This window comes from Cupressus sempervirens, chromosome 8 (assembly GCF_028749045.1).
Source record: "Cupressus sempervirens isolate cs-2001-9-10 chromosome 8, ASM2874904v1, whole genome shotgun sequence".
Classification (NCBI taxonomy): Eukaryota; Viridiplantae; Streptophyta; class Pinopsida; order Cupressales; family Cupressaceae; genus Cupressus; species Cupressus sempervirens.
This window is the reverse complement of record NC_143125.1, coordinates 471,534,228-471,555,173: the sequence shown is the minus strand read 5'-3', so window position 1 is coordinate 471,555,173 and position 20,946 is coordinate 471,534,228. Positions and strand designations below refer to the sequence as shown.

Here is a 20,946-nt window from a genome sequence, read left to right as displayed (position 1 = left end):
ATGAATATATGTCATTATTTTGCACAATCTACAAGCTTAGGAAAATTTTCATTTCTCCTATCATGCTCATTTCAAATTCATTCTTCATCTCCTCAACAAATTTATCACTAGCTTCATCATTGCCTCCAAAAATGATGTCATCAACAAATATTACAATGATTAGCAAACCATCTTCAATTTCTTATAGATACAAATTACTGTCTATCATACCTTTAGCAAATCTAAGCTTTGCTAAGTAACTATCCAACCTTGCATACCAGACCTTTCTTGGTGCTCACTTTAGACCATAAAGAGCTTTCTTCAATTTTCATACCATGTCTTTGTCTTCTGATAAAGGAAAACCTTTAGGCTGCTCAATATAAACCTCTCACTAGTAGAATTTTGGTAAATAAATGACTACATGACTAAAACTTTTAGTCACAAGACAATAGAATTTAGTCACATGACTAAAAGTGATCAAATTCTACTAATGTTTTGTAAATTTTAGGTATAAGTTACTAAATAAATGACTAATTTGATCATTGGATAAGATCATAAGGTTAGACAAAGATAAGTGGCCAAATAAATGATTAAATAAATGACTAAATAATTGGTCACTAATAATTAGTCACCCAAACAAATAACCAAATGAATTATGATCAATAATGTTTTTTATCATATTAATACATTTTTTAACTTTTATTACTCAGTGATGGAGTTATCTTCATATCAATACATTATTATTGGTTAGAATTCTTGATTGTCAATTTTTATAGCACAAGACATATTGTTTTACTATGATTTGGCAACCCAAGTACCATCTGATTTTCTAGTTTGTTCTTTTAAGATAACTAGCTCAAAATAATTATCAATTTGATATGTTATTGTTACTCAAGGAATCTCATTCCATGGGGCCATTCTGTAAAATGTAATTCTAGTAGTTTTCAATGCATACCCATAGTTTGGTAAGGTTTTGGTTCCATCTTCTCTATGATGTATGGTACTCATAATTACTAGCTTGATCTTCTCAATGATGTTATGGCATTCCAAAATTATTATTAAATTTGCTTCTCATTGATATTACACAAGTTGTCAAAATGGTCTTGGATTTAATTTCATCTAGTTGACGACAAAATCAGAGGTACAATCTCCATGTGAGAATCAATAATAAAAACTTGGACTTTACATTAAAGATGGTCCATCTTTCTACAACTTTAATCACTAAAGTTTAAAATGTAGATTTCATGACTTTCACAAGAAATTAAGCCTACCAAAAAAGCTAATAAAATCTTACCTAAATGACCAATTTAGTCGGCTACATTGTTTGGTGCACCAAAAATAACTATTTCATAGCTAACATCAACTCTCGTTGTAGTCTTAAAGTTTTTACAAATTTAATTGAAAAAATTAATATTTACATCTTTAACTTTTAGTACTCATTATGTTAATGAATATACATAATTAATAAATAATATATTTAAAAATAAATATAGAAAATCTATAGACAATTTTACACAAGTATATATATATATATATATATCTTAAAATTATAGAAATAAAATGTATCAAAGTATAGCCAAACATACATTAACAAATATTAATACTTGTATAAATAATTAAATAAATATATACATATCTATGAAATTACAACCTTAAGTAATTAACAATTTTTCTCTCATTATCTCAAGCCCTTAAGTCCATGATTACATATCCTCAGCCCTCTACATAGGACCGCAAACTGCTTTCTTATTGTTAAACCCTAATAGTTATCGAGGGAAGCTTGTTTGCCAGACTGATACACATAAATAATATTGGCCACACCTTAATCTTAGCCATCAAAATTGCATGTATACAGATTATAATAGAATTGGAAAAAAGGAAGGATGTTCATCCTCACAATGTCATCTCCTCAGATAAACCCTCCTGATGCCGCTCTGCAAAAGGAAACACTTGGATTAGTATTCATGGGTGCCATGGACCACACACTTCACTATTCCTTGACAATACAACATTCCAACATAAATTGCAGGCAAAATATTGTTGGCCATTATTTTAATTTCTGGGTAATTTTATTTGTCAATTCACTTTTCAAGATTCTCCATTTTATTTTTTCACAGGTATTAATAGAGTGTGTCACTTTATAACCTAGCCTTGTTAATGAGGGTTAATCTTATAGTCATTTTTTATTTAAATAGATTACTTGTGTGCACTACAACGGAGGAAATCTAAAACTCCAATGTGGCAATCAATAGGTTTAGTCAAAGTTGTATAAGCGAGTTGAAGATATAACATACTTATATATTTATCAAACTTGCAGTGTAGTGCCTACCCTCGTTCACATCTTTTCTAGACTTATTGTTGCTATTATTATCAAACTATGTAGATTAGTTTTATGTTGATGGTTTAGTGGTGTTGTTTTGACACTATCAGAGATTATGAAAGGGATTCAGTTGATATATGATGAGATCATTTAGACTTTACATTTCATGTATGTATGATGATCATTACATCATTTTCAGTTATTAATGATGATTAGTTAGATGGTTTATTATCTCATGTGTTTTATTATGGTTACTTACCCCATACTTGCATGTGTATGGTGTGTGTGTTTTCTTATTGTATGGCGTTTCTGATGTGGTTAAGGAAAGGAGTCGTAGTCACCTACTTAGTTGAGATCTACACGATGCACCACTTCCTGCCATTGTCTGTTTAGCTTAGCATTATATATTGTATGTACATGCATAGTTTTTTTGCAGGTTGCAGGTACCAGGTATCGACTTCCCTAAATTGCCAGGATGAGCGTACCCTATTACACTATCTCAATGATAAGAGAAGGGAGATAAATTCTCAAGTCCAAATCCCAAACCTAAAAAAACCATTTGTCCTAGTGACTTAGGACAAGTATCAAAGTTGAATACCCACCGAATGTGTCGGATAACATATTTCGTGATTTTTAACCCTTTAGATTTATTTTGTATGATTTGTTCTATGATGGGTTTTCATATTTTATCTTGGAGGTCTATGGTGAATTTTTCATTAATTAAGTCTTAATAAATAGATTTAATTATTTATTTGAGAAAATTAATAAAATATCATGATCTTTGATATTTTGATTGTAATTAATTAAATGTGAATTATTGGGGAAAAGGAATTAAATAAAAGAAAACTAGAAATTAAAATTAATAATAATTGTAAAATAATAATAAAGTAAAAAAAAATATAAAATAATAATAATAAAAGTTATAAAAATTAAAATGAAAGTTATAAAATTTAAATAGAAATTATTGGAGTTATAAGCTTGCATGGGAATTAACGCACTTTTCTATTTCTCATGTGTCAACAACACGGGGGTTAGTGCATCAATTAAGCACATGGTGTCTACAACTCTATGACTCATCAAAAAGGTTGGAAAAGATCCATGCTTAGTTGGTGACACCTTTCAGCAGTTTCAAGAAGCATTCCAAAGGTTTCTTGAGAGCTCTTTGTATTCAGGCATTCATAGAAGCTTAGGGAGAGGGTGGAGAGCAATTAGAGCATTGGAGGACTCAAAAACTCTGAAGAAGGGAGCTTGCTCTGCAGGTTTTCTGAGGAAGAGCAAATTAGCATCAGAATCCAAGTAGATTCTTGTGATTTTTCTTATGCTATTTCCGCATCGTGCATTCCTGTCTTCTTCATGTCTTCCATATGTCTTCTAAAGAATTTCATATTTTCATTGTATGCATTTTCAATTTGGGCAATTAAATTTATTTGAAAATTTTATATGCATGGATTTTTTTTTAAAAAAAGAGAAAATGGGGCTAGGGTTGAGATTCATAGCCAAACCCATTAGATTAATTGTTGGAAATTTTGGAGATCAAAGATCTACAGAGGAATTCTAAAAAATTGAAATTGTAATCATAAATTGTCAATTTGCTCATACATACATACATACATACATACATACATACATATATATATGTGTGTGTGTGTGTGTGTGTGTGTGTGTATGTTCATATATTGTGATATTTTTAATTCTGTATATATTTATATATATATTTGTTTAAAAAAAAAAACCGATTACATACCATGGGCGAAAACGTTTAAGAAACGTTAAAACCAAATCGCAAAGTCTGTATGGAAATCGCGTAAGCGATTGTTAAAAATATATATATATATATAAAACGTTGGGCGGGCGGGTACTTCGTACCCCACCCACCGCAGGCCTACGTGATCACAGGGTACCTGCGATCGCAGTGTACCTGCGGTGCGGCACTTTAATCGCCGCGCAATTTTAAATCGCATTGTGTTATATGTGTTGGTTTTAAATTATATTTGCAACGATTATTTCATATACGATTTGGATATGAATTTCGATTTCATTTTTTATAAGTTGCAATGTTATTAATTATTAAATGTATATATATATATATATATATATATATATATATATATATATTTTTATGTATGTATATATATATATATATATATATATATATATATATATATATATATATATATATATATATATATATATATATATATATATATATATATATATATAAGTATATATGTATATATGTATATATTATTAATTATAAATGATTATTATAAAGTTCCCAATTAATGGATCACTTTTTTAATGAGTAAAATATTGCTATTAAGCTTGTCAATTATGAAGAGATATTAACAATTAATTTAATTAAACTTAGTTTTTAATTAAGATTAATTATTAGAATATATAATCGAAGTTTTTGATTCATTGAGAATGTCAATCTTCAAACAATGTCATATAAATCAATTAAAAAATTGAGTCTGATGGAGAAACTTTTATCTATCAAACGAATACATGGGTTAGATAAAACGTGAAATTTCTCCACTTGATGTTAATTTGGGAATACGTAAACTGAGACTTTTGAATTCAAATTTGAAAACTTAGCAAAACCAAAACATGTGTTTACATTGTGTATTCTTTATGCTATTGTTTTGGGTTTTGGGTTGACTAGTGTTGACCAGTATAGGACGTCTACCAGAGGCTTGGGGGTTATGTGATTGTGATGCCATGATGATGTTTTAATCTCGATCTTTATAACCCAACCATGGTTATGTGATGGAATGCTCTGTGTATTAGTTGTGAATACTGATTGTTATAGTTGAGATTCTTATTTATGAGACACTTGACTTAACCATTATTTTTGGTCATCGATCAGTTATCCTTGGTTATTTTCTAGTCGCCATGATGGGACTGAAATGTGAATTTATTCTTGATGATGTCATGTTGTGACATGTTTGACTCAACCATTTTTGGAGTCTTCGATCAGTGTGTTTGAGATATATTTTGGTTATTGAGAACCATTGGATACTTTTGATTATCAGTGATGCTTCAGTTGCCAATAGAGAGCTGTTGTGGTCATGATTTTCTATGGATGTTTGCTCATGGAGATTTGATGCTTTTATGCATATTTGATGATTTTATTATGGATTATTTTTGTGATTTTGAGATTTATGATTCCATGAGCATTAGGGTAGGATATCTACATGTAATGACGGGAAGTGGCTTGCAATGGGGGTCGAGGCCCTAAGAGGCTGCTAGGGTAACTCATTGTAAGTTGGATTAATAAGTGATAACATTCACACCTAATACTAACTGAATGAACCTAAAAGATAAGATCTTTGGTTCTCGTCCATGCCTTGAGTGCTTGTATAGGCTAGGATGGGAGTAGTGAGAATGCATGGTTGCAACCTTGCATTCCATAGTATGCCTTGTCAGTATGAGAGGATACTAGTGGCCGCATGAGATCAGTATGGACCCGTGGAGTTTAGCTAACTGCCAAGGTAACTTGTACATGATAAATGCGATGACACTTTCCCACTTGCATAGTAGGTTCCTACATGTCATTGTGTGCCTCTGGGAAGTAGATGTCAGTTTCGTGATTGGAACCTTTGAGTTAGTATACTTTTAGGATTCCTGGACTATAGATATTTGTGCTATGTGTTATGGATAGCCTGTTTGGGACTTGAGATTATCTCCTCAGCACGGTGGGAGTGGACCACTTAGGTACCACGCAGTCGGGTGGTAGTGTATTTTCCACTCTTATCATTTGAGATTCATTGAGACATCGTGGCTGATGCGTCCTTCGTGATGGTGGATATGTATCCTTTCATTGATGATTAGCATATGTTAGATGATGTTATCTTATACTTATATTTACATGTTAGATTACTTTCTACATATGGTGTTGTATATGTTAGGAGTGACATTCCTACTATGTTAATACCGATGATCTCTTCGGTGATTTGGGATGTTACGCATGGAGGGATGGCCAGGGCCCACGATGGTCTAATGATGCTATTAACAGTTGGGAGGAACTGTGCACTTAGTTTATTTTGTTTGATCTTTATGATGGATGTATATGTTTGATCTTTATGATGGATGTATATGTCTTCTATGATGATGTATCATGTGATTATCTCTACTTTGATGTATCATGGATTGAAATGGGATGATGTACCTTATTCTACATATGTATATTCTTTGAGCTTTTCATACCCTGTGACATGTACAGAGGATGATTGAGCATTTGGAAATGTAATGTTTAAACATTGGACTTATCATTATTATTTCATGTGGATGTTGTACTAGATGGATTCATGCATGTAATTCAATGTTAAGGGATCTTAAAGAATGTAATATGTTATGTATGTTATGTTTACTTTTCAGATGGACATTGCTATTGCTTCCGTTATTGTGAATAAGTTATGTATGGTATTTACTTTCATGTAAAAAAAAAAAAAAATGTTACCAAACTCAGTGAAACTCTAGGTTAATTCTTTGGATCCCTTGGCGGGGCGTTACATGCAGATTGGTGTACATCACCATTAGGTGGAAAAAGTTTTGTATTTTTGATAAAAATTAGTCAAGTAATAGGTGATATTGCTATCAAGATTTAGCTGTGTAGTTTTTGAGTTAAAATTACTGACCTATGTTTTATGAGTAGTGATTCACTGAATCTATCTCTCATGACATAAATGGAACACTTAGCACTTATTGGATCTAGGTGATGCTCAGAGAGGTGAAGCAGCAAGACTTCCAATGAGTGCTAAGTGCTCTATTTATTTCCATGAGAGATGGATTCATGTAAATCACTACTCATGAAGCATGGGTCAACGAGTTACCCAGTTGAATCTTGATAGTAATAACACAATTTGACTTGCTATAGAAAATATCAACTATTTATCAAGTAATAGATATTATTAATGGTGTGTATCTAGTTTATCAAAATCCTATTAGTGGTTGCACCCAACATTATCCCTTAATAGCATTTTTTTGAGAATGGAGCCAGATTGGTTCTCTTTGTAGAACCATATCAGTTTTTTTCCCTATGAACAAGATTTTTTTGCCTGTTGGACATTAACACCTGGTAATAGGAAAAGATGACTGAAGTTCTAGAAGAGAATGGTTAGATTCAATTTGATCTTGATTATGAGACAGAGGATGTAGTTAATCCCAATTTTGAAAAAGAGGATGAATCAAAGCATAATGGAGTTCAAAGTGTTAACTTTTTTCTTTCATTTCTTCACTTGTTGATTTCTATCAAAGGGTTAGAAAAAAATAAGAGTTCATTTCAAGAGAGCCCATTTCCATCATCAAAGACTCAAAGTTTTAATATAGACGAGTTTAGGAAGCCTTGATCAAACTCTAGAAGTTTTAACATAGATGAATTCTTTTTAGTTTCCTTTTATCTGAAGGCATGTAAACTATTTGACAATTGCCTCAAAGAGATCAATGTTGTGCTATATTATTTAACTATATAAATAGATAAAAAAATAATATATAAATAGATCAAAATAATCTGATAACTTTGTAAGGATTCTCTCTGGAGCAATAGCTAGCAAAAGGGCTTACAACTGAAACAAATTTGTTTTCCAATACAAAAAAAATATTAAATCTGAACCAATCCATTCGTAGATGAATTCTTTCTAATCCTTCACTGTGACTCTTAGTCCAATAAGGATGACCAAAGCATATAGATTGTTAAGATTTTTAAGTTATTGATGGTAGATTATACCCAACCATGTCTGTAAGATATATAAAATGGACTCAATTACTTGGATCATAGAAGTAGTTGTTGTTTCAAAATTTTAATATAATGACCATGCAATCTACACCTCAAGGCATCATTTCTTATATACTTTATTTTAAATCATGCTACCTGACTTTATAAGCCTGTTTCTTAATCTTGATCTTTAATCAAAATTCCATATTAGAATAAAGACTTAAATTTGTCCTTTGTATAGTACCTCATTTTAAATTTATATCTCTATCTTTTTATAAAAATGTAGTCAAGTAGGTTCAGTTAATGAAGGCTAAAAATACTTCAATTCCATGAGTTTTTCACATTACATGTCTGGAACATATTTTTCTTTGTAACACCATTTTAATGCTGACAAGCACATGTAAAACCAGAGTATTTAACGAACTCAGAGATGAGGGGCATCTCCCAATAAGAATTTCCCCTGACTGTTGTCTCTTCATAGATGCTAATCATGAATAGCAAATAACTATCCAGGTCCATGCTTCACTAACATGGATAGTGTTAATTAATGTTCCAATTTATATAAATAAGTATTTGTATGATGTGCACTCACATAATAGTGTACAAATGCTCTTCTCTTGATATTCGTAGAAAATGGTATTAGTTTGAACTTTTAAATATCAATCAACCATTCACTCATTCAAGGTCTTGCGAAAATCAATCGAGGTTGATGTTTTCAATAGTTCACGGATAGCCATTATTGTGTAGCATGAAGTGGGAAGGGAAAATATTATTCAAAGAGAAATATGTGATGAAGCTTCAGAGCTACCATCATGATTAATGTCCTTCACATTTGTTTCTGATTTATCTTCAGCGTATCCTCCAACTACATTATTCTATGGGTTTTTCTCTCACTCCAAAGCCAACAATTTTTCAAGTTCAATTGATTTTTCATTTGATGTTTTCTACAACACATTATTAACTTTATTATTATATTTAGCTAATGCACCAAGATCTATTTTGACCAACTACTATGTAGGATCCTCATACTTAATGATATTCCATAAATAATCAATTGGTTTCTAGATTAATCTCCTATATCCTCCTGCCAGGTTCATTATTGAAAATTCCTTCACATTATGTGGGTTTTCTGACAAATTAACATAATTCTTTACAGCTAGATTATGACATATCTCAGCAATATCATTTGCAGGGTACGTTACTCTTGATCTGGGAAGAGGAAATATGACATATTGAATTGTTTAATATCCTGAAGCTATGTCATCATCATCTATAATATTTTCTATACTGACACCTTCTTGAGATAAATCACCCTCAATAGTCTCATCAATAATAGTAAAGTCATATCCAACATCGTCATCAACAACTTCCTTTTTATCCTTACTATTTGGATTATGTTTATCTACTTCTATTTACTAACAATACACAAGATCTCCCTATATTACTTTCTCAACTCCATATTTCTGAACTCTTGCACTGGCAGCATGATTCCATATATAGATTTGATATCTATGAACATATCTTAAATCAGTCTCAATTATTTAAATACTACAAATGGCTTGTAGTAGTTGTTTGCATTCTTCTTCAGGCATGTAAGAGTCACCCTTTCACCTATTAAATAATGAGTAATCTTCTTTAATGTGCCATTAATATCCTTAGTGCTCTTATAATATTCGCTAACTTCTTTAGTATCTCTCTGCTCTCCATTTTGAGGATCAAGAATCCAGTCTACTGCAATCTTCCATTCACCTTGTAGTATGTTCGTTCTGAATCACTTCCGAATCACTGCATTCAAAAAATAATTGATGAAGTCATTCTTTCCTAATCCTTTTGTTGCCTCCTTAATAATATCATTTCTCTTTGAAAAAACATGACACAAATTAATTATGAATAGATTTCCTTAAAGTTATCCAAGCACAAATGCATTCATCACATAACATAAGTCTTCTACTTTGATGCCATACAATCTCTTGTTCAGCGAAACCAATCTTGAAGCTTCATATTTAAAGATGGTATATCTTTATGTTGTAACTTCTTGATTATATTTTGTGCCAGCAAATCCAAACTACATGATCTGCACAATGAGCATCTTCACAATCATCATCAAAGCCTCTTGAATGTCATTATTCTCCTTACAAAGATAAAATCACAAAAAATTTCCCCAATCCTCTGACCATCCATCTTCTCCTCTGCTATCAAAATCTTGGTCAAAATTTCTTGAGAAACTTCCATCATACTTCCCCTCTTTGAATTTCTATCTTCCTTGCTTCCCCAGTTTTTACATTTTTTGTTTCCTTGTCCTTGAAAATCCCTATTTCTTCCAGCTACACCTTCTTTGTTAGGATAGTACCTCATATAAACACATTTTTCATTAGAATCAGTTCTTTACTGGTATAGGTTTGGTGAATGAAGACTGCATATACTTTGATAGGAGTTTTTCATATTCCATGTTTGCAACACCATTTTAATGCTCTGAAGCCTATTCAAAAATAGAGTACATATATTCCTTTACAACACTATATACATAGACATATCTAGAAATGGTTTGAATCAATCACATGATTTTATCCGATTGACACTATAAATCATCAACACCCTTTATAGTTTCATCTGCTATTGTTGAAAAAACAAGTAACTGCATGTGATCCATCTCCAATTTTGAACTCATCTAAGTACTCTATTTCCCATATAATCTGTGTTTGAGCAGATAATTTTGGGAGTGGTTGTGACACTGGATACTCTGATAGGTCCCTCTAATTGAAATTTATGTATCCTAGGGAGATTGGTTGGATTTCTTCTTAGTTGCTGAATGAACTCAGATAGGTAGAAAATTTATGGGCTATAAAGACAAGTATTCCTGTGGCTTCTAAATCTCATGAACTAATAGCGCTATGCTAATGGTTGTAGACGTGAGACAGACGGAGTGAATGACTGGAGAATATAATAGTTTAATTCTATTTTCATATCAAGATCAAACAATTCCAATCTGCCTGTTTAGAGTAATTTTAACCAAAAATTAATGAAAGGTAATCCAATATTTGGTTGAAGGTTATCTCACAAGATGTAAAGGTTATCTATGGACCTAAATAGGCTAAAAAAAAAACATAAACCATGACCTCTTTACTGGTATTTTCTTCTTGAATTCACTTTCTTTCTTTAACAATGTATAGTTGATTTTATAATTTATTTGGTTGGAAAACTGTTTGACACTTGTGAAACAAAATGAGTTGGAATAAACTTGAATGGGTTTTAAATGGAATTATAATTTTAGGACAAAAACTAGTGCATTGGATAAGGGAACATCACAGATCTCTAGAGGGTCAGCTGAGCTTCAACACCTACAACAATGTCTGAAAACTTCACAACCACTGTTGCACAGTAAAATTTCCCTGATAATGAATCTAGCATGAGGTATCGAAGAGAGACAACAATTTAATAAGATGTGTCATGCATTCATACAACTCTTCCAAGTCTCTAATAGAAGAAGAAGACATCCAAAATGCCTAAATGTGAACTGAAATGCCAAAGATCCTTCAATTTTCCATCTTGGCCAAACTGGATAAATGACAAGTCATTAAGAGACTATTATGAAATTGAAATTGTCAGGATGATTGCAAGACTGATGCCTTCTTGAAATAGATGATTTCAAAACCACCAAGGCAAAGATGAAATTGCCTCCTATTGTGTAGTTCTAGTTTTAAATTTCACTTAGTTTTAATGTTTGAAGCCTATCTTCTGACCTCTTTGTGATGCCCCAGATCGCTTAACTTGAGTACTAACATTCTAGATTCAAAATCACTGAACTCCATTCTTGTAGGCAACATTAAGCCCTCATAAAATCTCCCGACTAATATCAGAAATAACTGACCCCTTGGACATATTTTCTAATATCTATATTATGGATCAGGTTTGAAGATTCCAATATGTATTAATGGATCAGAAGAGTCAAAAAGACTATTATGCTTACAAGGCTCCATATTATGTTAAAATATTTTATTATTATTATGTTAGAGTGTTTGTATTATCGTCATGTCTTAGTGTTACCTATCCATCTTAATTAATGCTTATGAAAAGTCACAAAAATGATAGCACATGTACTAATAGTCAATCATACATGTACTAACAGTTGATCATTTTTAGCTTTCGTAATTTTTGATTGGTCCATTTATGCAAAAAGTACTATTTTTTAGTGAGTGGCTATTGGGGGATGAACATAACGAGTTATAGGTGAATGTTTTAAAATGACACTTTTAGACAACCTCACACTCTGAGAGTTCTATAGAGAGTTCACAAAAAAATTCAACAAATTTTGACATACAGATTAGGAAATATAGGTACACAAAGTTAGCCTGAACCACTACTAGATTTTTTCCACTATATTATTATTTTATTTAGTAATATATAAAATTATTTTGTTAATTTTTATAATATGTCATATTAATGTAAATATATATAAAATATCAATTGAATTCAATTAGAAATATGTTACAATAATAGGAAATTGTGTTACACGTAAAGAATAGGAAACTGTGTTCTAAAACGAAAGATTTTAAATAGGATTTCAAGGCAAATAACTGATGGTTTTTCCTGGTTTTTGACTTTGGCTAGCGTTATGAAAGAAGTCTGAATTTGTTTTTGTTTTGAGCTTTTTATTCTTTCAATTTTCCGATTGTTTTGTGTTTTCTGATATTTTTCATTTTTTTCTTTATGATAAGATGAAATGCAATGAACAAAGGCTAAAAACTGAAATGAAGTAACTATAAACTAATCTCACACTAATTTCAACCAATTCTAACTTTTATTCTTTAGCCAAATAGACAACATGAACACTGTATCAGGTATGAATTGCATTAAATGATTGTTGATGAATTTATGCAAATTCCAAACTATGCTTGCTGATTAACCCTGAAGAATCTGGACAAAAATACTTCTTATCTGCTACAAATTATATTCCCAATGTTGACACCAGCTACTTCCCTGGTCTGTACAGATTCTGAAAGATATTAGGCTTTCTTGGGAGGCATGCCTAGCTAAACGTATTGTGCAATACTTTCACTCTATCCTCTTAGCTGTGAATCTGAAACAGATCACAAATTTAGCTCAACCCAATTCTGAAACCAAGAAATCAATAACTGCAGGTGATATCACATCCTTCCTGGCAATGTATGTGTACCATAGATGACCGGCAATGCCACAATTCCACTGAGACTAGTCTGATATGCACATCTGATATATAATTTTGCCTCTATTACAACAATAGGTCCTCAAATGCCCCTTCAAGATGATACAATAATGAATCATAACCTGCAGGGGAATTGGGTAACATCCAACTTGTTTTCTTCAAGAGTTTTCATTCTTGAGAAGTAAATCTGTGGCAAACCCTGAAATCAAAGCTCCATCCACAATTCTGGATGGGTGCCTCATGTGAAATCCTCTTCTTTTTTTTATTCTTCCTCAATAATATTTGAATTTCTCTAGGGTTTCTTCTTTTATTTTAAATTCCTTTAATTTTTTTTTTTTTGCCTCCTCCCATAAATTGAACCCTCAAGACATGATTTATCATTAAAAGATTGACTTCTTTATTAAAATACTTATTATCATTGCTCTCAGGAAAATGTGTGTATGTTATTTTTTTGGAAAAAGAGGGGTAAAAATTTATTAAGACAGAAAGAAATACAACAAGGAGAGCTCAACAAGGAGCTCAATCCTGAGCAACAAGATCATCAAATTCTTGCACCATCTCAAAGGAAAGTTGCCCCCTATCCATAATATCCCAACCCGGATCATGACTAGAAGCCCATTTGGCTAAACAATCAGCAGCTCTGTTCCATTCACGAGGAATATAAGTGAACCTAATGAATTGAAAAGAGGTAGAGAAGAGAATAATCTGATTAACATATATGATATGTATCGTGATTCTTTAGAAATGCGATTATATGGTCTGTGTATCAATATTTTATAAGTGTTGAGACAAGTGCAGATTTATTTTAGAAGTTTGTGAGTGAAGAGAATGAATGACACATTTAGCTGGTAATAGATACAAAATAGAATTGCAGTTTTAACTTTGGTGAATGTGGATTGCAGCATTTTGTTGTTGGTAGTGATAGAGTGTAGAACAGATTGTACTTCAAATTTTAGGCGGATACTCATAATCCGAATTTACATTTAGTTATGAAAATAAATCACATGACATTTGTTGAGGTTTAATTTTTACTGGAAATAGTTGCAGACTATTTTTAAAGCTACCACTTCATTGTTATGGTTTATTTAATGACCTCTCTCTTTTAAATTATGCTATTGAGCATCTGAATTAACCCACTCAACATGAATTAATCAACAAATTGGTTTATTTAATGCACACCCTAGTTAAAGAAATGGGAGAATGACCAACATATCTAGATTCTCGTTTAATGGAGTTCGAGGGAACTATTAATATAGTGGATACTTCACTGTGACATCTTTTTGATTCCTTGGTTTTTCACTCCCCTTATTTGATATCAGCAATTTTAATTTAACCTAGAAGTTTTCATTGACATCACAGATAAGATGACGAGTATCCTTGAGATCTTGAGGTTTTGTATTGTTATTTGATGGATGTCCCTTATTTGATATGGGCAGTTTTAATTAGGCTCGACACTTTCCATTCTGACATTAGATGAAATCTCTATTTCTCAATCTGCTTATCTCTGTTTCTTAATCTACTTGTAGGAATAGTTTGTGTACCCTCAATATGCCAGGGGATTTATATTGTTTGAGTTGTTGGGTCAAATTTTTATCCAGAACTTAGCCACTTGAATTTTTTTGATATTCAATCAGTAGCTTAATTTAATGGATCTGTGGAACTTAATATGCCCAACAATTTCTATTTTGACACGAGATGAGATCTCTGGAAGTTAATATGCCTTGTCTTATAGAAAAAATTTACTCTTACAGGTTTTGGGGTTTGCTCAGATTTCCATCTCAAATGGAGCGAGTTGGCATTTTTTTGGATGATTGAAGTAAGAGGTTATAAGATAAGACAAAATTGCCTATTTAAGTGGGAAATTATACACACGTGCACTTGTGTATCTTTTATGGCGCCCCCTTTAAATTTCAAACCTAAGTTGAAAAGTCACTTTTTGGAAGTCTATGAGACTGTGAGACTGTGATACATTTTTGACAAGAGAAAAGTCAAGCTTATTGATGGACTAGTCGGAGACTACAATCATAAGTAAGAATACTTGTATTTACTTTGAGATCTAAATAAAGGATATATCTTTCCGGTGTGGATGGTTTTTCCCTGTAGTAGGAGGGTCTTGTGAGGTAAATAATGGCATCACATGTTCATATTCATTTCTAGTTTTTTGTATATTGCATTTATTTTATTCTAGTTTAAATCATTAACATTTGAGGCCTATAGCAAGAGTCCATTGGGAATCTTATTCTAGTTTAAATCATTAACATTTGAGGCCTATAGCAAGAGTCCATTAGGAATCAAGATTCCCAATGATGAACTCGCCTGAGTCCAAGTAAAATCTTCACATGTTCAAGTGTACGAACTCACCTGGACTTGACTTTTGAATCTATGGCAAGTCGACTCGCTCATGGATTTGCAAGTTTGTCTAAGTCCACAGATTTTTCCAACTATGTTATAGATAATGATGTGAAAATCTATAAAAGAGTACAACTCAAGTAATCCACATTTTTCTTATTTTGAGTTCACTAAATCATACTTGGAGTTTTCAACAGAATTTGAGCTAGGCATTAGTTTTCTACCAATTGAGTTGTAAGTTTATACTCTGCTCTTGCAACATCCAATAATTGTACTCTTCTCTAGAAAGCTTTGTGGATTATTCTATATCTATCTTTTAAGATTTCATTTAAGTTATTTTTTAATTTGAGCACATCAATATTACTAATATAGTTCTATTATCTATCCTCTCACCCCACCTAAAACTTAGGAAAATAAGTGTTTGTTGATGCTCTATTCTTACAACATCCAAAGCTATGTTATGCTTCATAAACTATCATGGATGGATATCTTCTTTTAAACTTAATTATATGTTATTTTATTCATAAATAATAAATATTATTAATATTATTTCATTTTTTTCTCTTTTGGTTTCTTCCAAAATTAAGGTAAATCTAATGTGTGTTTCACATGTCTAAATTACTTTAGAAATTCTAGTTTCTCTGGTGTTTCTGTTTAACTTATGTTAAATTTAGATCCATCTTTGTTTCCAATCATACCAAACCAATGTTCACTTACAAAGTATGCAATATTTTTCATTTGAAAGTGTCATGGTTTAGAAAGACTACAAGCTGCAATACAAACTTTGTTAAAGCTTTCTTAGAGATCATTGCAATAATCAACTTTTAAACTATAATCTATCTCTGCTATTATGAAGTTCTTTTGTAGATCTAAACATTTCCTCAGAGGTTAAGAAAATGGTGCACACAATGGAAATTAGGGCTGAGTATCATTAGATTATATATAGAGAGAGAGAGATCACTTAGTCAAAGTCTTTTTTAATGAGTAATTTTATCATAAGCGAGCCTTTATTTAATTCAGACCAATACAAAAAAATTGTTTTTTATTCACCCCTCCTAATTAGGTTTCTCTAAGTGATAGAGTTTCTTTTTTTCTTTATCTATATTTCCCCATTTTATGCTTACCAATATTGAGGAATACTTTGATTTCTCCATTAATCTAGTTCTTGGTTGTGGTCAGTAGAAACTATGTTAAGAAAACAACAGAAGGTTAGATTTACCATTATATTGTTTCCCCATCCACATTATTTTTTTTGTCCACCAAAAATAATGAATGTTTTTTTAGGATAATATTAATTTACAAAATACCTCATGCTCTATTCACCCATTTTATACCAAAAAATTAGGTAATCAGTTGTTCACCTTACAAACATTACTTGCTTAAAATATTTATTAAATTATTTTTCTGTTCTTATTTCCCTAAGCCAATAGAAATGGGAAATGGGAAATAGGCTATTGGCATACAAATTTATCAAAAAAGAGTACATGAAAAAATAAAGTCACACAATTATTTTCTTTTTCCAAGGTTGCCAAGAGACTAGGACTAGTACTAGTATTAGAGCCTAGCATCGACAAATCAATATTTGTGTGATTTTTTGTATTATTTTATTATTTATTTATATTATTATTTTCTACAAACCATGAATGTCTGACATATAAAACTTCTAATTAGTAAATACAAAAAGGTAGATTTCTTCAATTGAAAAAGTAGAGAAATATATAATAATAAACTTTTTGACCTTTACTTTAGATAGATGGAAGAAGTTGGAACAATGTTACAATGTGTATTACTAGTTAACATGGACAAAAGTTATAGTAATATAATCTAAACCTCAAGCTACTCCAAATCCAAAAACTAAAATAGAAAAATATCTTATAATCTACACTCAAGCTACACCATCCCTTCGCACTTTGTGCCATATTCCACTCTATCTAAATGTACAAGAACTGAGTCCACATTTGTTTATGTCCCAACCACGGAAGTGACTGGATCTTTATTCTCTTTTCTTTCAGAAAATGATTTTTTTTAATATATTATTTCTATTAACATTTAATTGCAAAGAGTCAGAGCGTTTCCTCATTTCATGATTGAATCTAATTGCCTAATTATCATTCTTCCTCATAAGAGAACTTCCACATTAATCCAACTTAGCTTTTTCACTTAAATGTGTTTCATATTTTGGTTGCAACAAGTCCATGTTTAGGATAGGGTCTATAGAAATCGCTAGTTCATTAGAATGCTTCTTATGTCTCGGCTCTATGGGAAGTGACTTATTTTGAAAAAAATTTAAAGGCTATTTTGACATGTAACTGTCTTTCAATTTTAAAGCTAATAGTGAAGATGCAATAGTGTTGAAGCATGAATGGTGAAGTAGATTGCCAAGATTATAGTTGACCTTATTTCTGCTACAAAGAGCAATGAAAAATATGTGAAAATTGTATGGCTATTCTGAAGAAAGGCGATTCATTAGGCATTTTAGATTTCATATGTCTCTATACTAGTCTGTTAAAGATGTTACTAATAATAATATATTTTTACCCTTATTTTCTTAGTGAAGAATTTTTCAAGTTCTCTTGAGGTGAGATAACATAGTACAAGATTAAGGAACTTAAGCAGTCATTGAACATGTAGAGCAATATTTTAGTTTAACCATTTCATAAAAGTGTCTTTTTAGTTTCAAATGGTTGTATTTAGAAAAGTAAAAAGTTGATGGGTAATTTTGTTTATTAAATTTGAATGGGTATATTGATTTTTATTTATTTTTCAATGCAATCTAAGTCAACCCTTCGAAAATTGTATGAATTCTAGCATATACATGAATTGTGTCTCTATATATTATCAACATCACAGTGGCTTGAATTTATAAGGACAACTCTCGCCACTCTTCATGCATTTTTATGATGGATTCCTCTTGGTTATATCTTTGAATCTCCCCTAGTTTGTTTCTCATCCAACATATATAATCTCATCTAAATGCATTTTTATTATTGCATATTGCTTTAAGTAAGAAAACTAAATGGTTTAATTTACTAAAAATTATGATGCCTATCTTGAATATGAGTGTCAAGATTTATAATGCCCTGCCCGAAGATCCTTGGAAACAAGGATAAAAAAAAAGTCAGAACAATTTTTTTTTTAAACAAGTGTAAGTGCACATGATACAACCTACACAAACCAAAAGATCGCAACAGAAGACTAAAAGACAACCAAGCACCAACGGATCTCCAAACGCCACTACCAACTAGAACACAATCACGAAAACCACAAAGACCTACCAAGCTGAAAGACAAAAGCTGACTCTTAGAAACTGGCTAAGTCTGAAATCCTGAAGCCCTGAAATTTGGCTAAGTCTGAATTTTTGAAGCCCTGATTTTTCCTAGAATCTACACCTTAGCTCGTAGAGGTCTGAAACCCATCTCAAATGAATCGTTGCATATATTAAAATATATCTTAAGTATAATCAACTTATACTTAAACGATATATTTTAAACCCCGAAGGACTACAACAGAAACCCAAAAATTGAATTTCAAAAGAAACCTCCTGAATTCAAAATGCAACAACATAGGCTTGAAGAACGCCCAAAAGGGTATCCAGATCAACTCTCAAAAAGATCGAAACACTAAAAAAAGTGCGACACTTTTCACTAAGGGAGGGCGACACTTCTCCCTTACTACGTTTGACACTTCTCAAGAAGGCGTGCGATACTGGAAAAGTATCGCGCAACATTTCTCATAAAGCCGTGTGACACTCTTCCAGTGTCGTATGACACTTCTCCAGTAATACGTGTGACACTTTATAGTATCGTATGACATTCTTTCTATGGGCGTGCGATACTTTATCAATGTCGCACAATGCTGAACAAATGTCGCCCATAGAAAGTAAAAACACTTCCAAAACTCAAAAACGGAGAAAAACTGACAAAAGAACCTCCACACTAGGGAGTACCGGATCCACATTTCGAGGCCAAAACACTCGAACCAAAAATTGAGTAACAGAAATACAAAAAATGAAATCTAACCATCTATCAAACAAAGAAGGGAAAGTATAGAAAGGAAACATCACGACAACTGAAATAACATCGCAATAACATAGATAACATTGCAATGAGAAAAATAACCAACTAAGTACACGGTTCCTCCCAACCGTCAATGGCATCATAGGACCATCGTGGGCCCTAGCCATCCCCCGCGCATAACATCCCAAGCCACCGATTAGATCATCAGAGCTGTCGTGATAGGGACATCACTACTAAACATGCTACAATATAAGTAAATGAAATCTAACATGCTAGTAGTAACATAAGATAACCCTGTAATCAGATAACATCATCTACTATATGCTAAACATCATAACAAGGAAAGCATAAAACCAACATCATGTAAACATGGAACACAACATCCCAATGAAAGCATAAATCACTAGAAAGCATACTCCGCAAATCGAAGTACCAAGTGACACATCCAACAATGATCATGCTAGAACAATAGACCGTCTCTGTACATCGGTCCCTAGTAGTGGTGAAGGTAGCTACGTCTCCCAACCACGTGGCACCCGTAGGTCCACACCCACCGTGTTGATGGAGATAATGATCCAACCACACACACACAAAACAAAAACCATGGCTAACACACATGCCAAGCAGTATGATGACTGAATCCAAGACAAAGACAATGCATAAACTACAGGTCCCGGTCAGACACCTCAATGGGCTACTACGTAGGGACTGACATCATGGAGAGTCACTTGGCATCGACAAGCCCAAGCTAGTATAGGCAGCTACTCTTCTCAACAAAAGGCGCACAACCTAGGGCAGCTACTCTTCACAACGGAAGGCGCACAACCCACACATTTTAATTATCTTGTATTTATTACCACCCAAAGTTTTAATTTAATTATCACTTATATAAAAATTCCTCTGCCAACTGGGAAGTAGTCACCAGGTTACAGAATAGAAGCCCCCTCCATATGCTACCCTACCCTACCCATGCTTATCCAACGATGAGTGCTCGAAGACATGCAAACTCCCAACCCAACCCCAATGATCAAAACTTTCGGAAGTACCACGAAAGATCGAGCCCCGTAGGTCACCCGACAATGTACATGTGTGTGGCACACCACCATCACATAGATCATTCACAAGGACAGGATGAGAATGCAAACAGAAGTCAATCAACCGAACTGAAATTGGGATGACGGATACTACACACATTCCAATGCAACAAAAGATGAAAAAGTGTTTCGACTGGTATCCAAACGGATCATCCAAGTCCACGAACCACAATGTGCCGAGAAACTTGAGAAAACAGGGTGACATGCAAAACGAGGTAAAAACCCCAAATTTTGGAAAAATTCCAAAATTAAAACCCATTTGGCCTTTGGGTTCAAACACCCCAAAAATCCAA

General features: G+C 32.4%; 1 pseudogene; it reads right to left on the bottom strand.

The window, feature by feature from the left end:
* Positions 1–8,683: 8,683 nt before the first annotated feature.
* The window catches only part of LOC149543277 (multisubstrate pseudouridine synthase 7-like), a 48,259-nt pseudogene continuing 35,996 nt past the window's right edge, over positions 8,684–20,946 (bottom strand).